The 2,881-nt window shown below is 63.8% G+C and overlaps 1 long non-coding RNA gene across 1 annotated transcript in view; it reads left to right on the plus strand.

Moving 5' to 3' along the window:
* LOC144740521 (uncharacterized) overlaps window positions 1-2,594 on the plus strand; it is a 7,580-nt gene extending 4,986 nt beyond the window's left edge. Inside the window, exon 3 of the long non-coding RNA XR_013589652.1 lies at window positions 1,970-2,594. This is a non-coding gene — a long non-coding RNA (uncharacterized LOC144740521). The remainder of the gene's footprint in view (window positions 1-1,969) is intronic.
* The last annotated feature ends 287 nt before the right edge of the window (window positions 2,595-2,881 follow it).

A 2,881-nucleotide genomic window follows, 5' to 3' on the forward strand; every position in this document is an offset into this window, starting at 1 on the left:
TCTCCCCCGTGTCTCTCCCCCGTATCTCCCCGTGTCTCTCCCCTTGTCTCCCCCGTGTCTCCCCGTGTCTCCCCCGTGTCTCCCCTGTCTCCCCCGTGTCTCCCCCGTGTCTCCCCGTGTCTCCCCGTATCTCACCGTGTCTCCCCTGTCTCCCCCGTGTCTCCCCCGTGTCTCCCCGTGTCTCCCCGTATCTCACCGTGTCTCCCCGTGTCTCACCGTGTCTCCCCGTGTCTACCCCGTGTCTACCCCGTGTCTCCCCGTGTCTCCCCGTGTCTCCCCGTGTCTCCCCGTGTCTCCCCGTGTCTCACCGTGTCTCACCGTGTCTCCCCCGTGTCTCCCCCGTGTCTCCCCCGTGTCTCCCCGTGTCTCACCGTGTCTCCCCCGTGTCTCCCCGTGTCTCCCCCGTGTCTCCCCCGTGTCTCCCCCGTGTCTCCCCGTGTCTACCCCGTGTCTCACCGTGTCTCCCCGTGTCTCCCCGTGTCTCCCCCGTGTCTCCCCCGTGTCTCCCGTGTCTCCCCGTGTCTCACCGTGTCTCCCCGTGTCTCCCCGTGTCTCCCCGTGTCTCCCCCGTGTCTCCCCCGTGTCTCCCCGTGTCTCCCCCGTGTCTCCCCGTGTCTCCCCGTGTCTCCCCGTGTCTCCCCCGTGTCTCCCCCGTGTCTCCCCGTGTCTCACCGTGTCTCCCCGTGTCTCCCCGTGTCTCCCCGTGTGTCTCCCCCGTGTCTCCCCCGTGTCTCTCCGTGTCTCCCACGTGTCTCCCCGTGTCTCCCCGTGTCTCCCACGTGTCTCCCCGTGTCTCCCCGTTTGTCTCCCCCGTGTCTCACCGTGTCTCCCCCGTGTCTCCCCCGTGTCTCACCGTGTCTCCCCCGTGTCTCCCCGTGTCTCCCCCGTGTCTCCCCGTGTCTCACCGTGTCTACCCCGTGTCTCACCGTGTCTCCCCCGTGTCTCACCGTGTCTCCCCGTGTCTCCCCGTGTCTCACCGTGTCTCCCCGTGTCTCACCGTGTCTCCCCGTGTCTCCCCGTGTCTCACCCTGTCTCCCCGTGTCTCACCGTGTCTCCCCGTGTCTCCCCGTGTCTCCCCCGTGTCTCACCCTGTCTCCCCGTGTCTCACCGTGTCTCCCCGTGTCTCCCCGTGTCTCACCGTGTCTCCCCGTGTCTCCCCGTGTCTCACCGTGTCTCCCCGTGTCTCCCCGTGTCTACCCCGTGTCTCCCCGTGTGTCTCCCCGTGTGTCTCCCCGTGTGTCTCCCCCGTGTCTCCCCGTGTCTCTCCCCCGTGTCTCCCCGTGTCTCTCCCCCGTGTCTCTCCCCCGTATCTCCCCGTGTCTCTCCCCTTGTCTCCCCCGTGTCTCCCCGTGTCTCCCCCGTGTCTCCCCTGTCTCCCCCGTGTCTCCCCCGTGTCTCCCCGTGTCTCCCCGTATCTCACCGTGTCTCCCCTGTCTCCCCCGTGTCTCCCCCGTGTCTCCCCGTGTCTCCCCGTATCTCACCGTGTCTCCCCGTGTCTCCCCCGTGTCTCCCCGTGTCTCCCCGTGTGTCTCCCCCGTGTCTCCCTGTGTCTCCCCCGTGTCTCCCCCGTGTCTCCCCCGTGTCTCCCCGTGTGTCTCCCCGTGTCTCACCGTGTCTCACCGTGTCTCCCCCGTGTCTCCCCGTGTCTCCCCGTGTGTCTCCCCGTGTCTCACCGTGTCTCCCCGTGTCTCCCCGTGTCTCCCCCGTGTCTCCCCGTGTCTCCCCGTGTCTACCCCGTGTCTCACCGTGTCTCCCCGTGTCTCCCACGTGTCTCCCCGTGTGTCTCCCCGTGTCTCCACGTCTCTCCCCGTGTCTCCCCGTCTCTCCCCGTGTCTCCACATCTCTCCCCCGTGTCTCTCCCCGTGTCTCCCCGTGTCTCCCCCGTGTCTCCCCGTGTCTCCCCGTGTCTCCCCCGTATCTCACCGTGTCTCCCCCGTGTCTCCCCCGTGTCTCTCCCCGTGTCTCCCAGGGGGTCTATCCTGGCGTCGCTGGACACCTTCAAGAGGATGTGGGTCTCCAAGAAAGAATACGAAGACGATGGGACCAGGGTGATCCACCGCAAGACATTGTGAACCTAGCCTGGCACGGCAATACTGGTCGGCACTGCTGCGTTTACGTAATCTCCACGCCACGGCAAAACTCAGCCACTCACTCAGTCAGCCACTCACTCAGTCAGCCACTCACTCAGCCACCCACCCACTCACTCAGCCACTCACTCACTCAGCCACTCACTCAGCAACTCACTCACTCACTCAGCCACTCACTCACTCAGCCACTCACTCACTCAGCCACTCACTCAGTCACTCACTCAGCAACTCACTCACTCACTCAGCCACTCACTCACTCAGCCACTCACCCAGCCACTCACTCAGCCACTCAACTCACTCAGCCACTCACTCACTCAGCCACTCAACTCACTCAGCCACTCACTCACTCAGCCACTCACTCAGTCACTCAATCAGCCACTCACTCACTCAGCCACTCAGCCACTCACTCACTCAGCCACTCAACTCACTCAGCCACCCACTCACTCAGCCACTCACTCACTCACCCACCCACTCACTCAGCCACTCAACTCACTCAGCCACTCACTCAACTCAGCCACTCACTCAGCCACTCACCCACCCACTCACTCAGCCACTCACTCACTCAGCCACTCACTCAGCCACTCACCCACCCACTCACTCAGCCACTCAACTCACTCAGACACTCACTCACTCAACTCACTCAGCCACTCAACTCACTCAACTCACTCAGCCACTCAACTCACTCAGCCACTCACTCAGCCACTCATTCACTCACTCACCCACTCACTGATCTGCCCAGTGGCTAGCAATGTTTACTACACACCGCACCAGGTACTCATTTTAAGGCTGAGTCT

This window comes from Lampetra planeri, unplaced genomic scaffold (assembly GCF_965212315.1).
Source record: "Lampetra planeri unplaced genomic scaffold, kcLamPlan1.2.h2 scaffold_225, whole genome shotgun sequence".
Classification (NCBI taxonomy): Eukaryota; Metazoa; Chordata; class Hyperoartia; order Petromyzontiformes; family Petromyzontidae; genus Lampetra; species Lampetra planeri.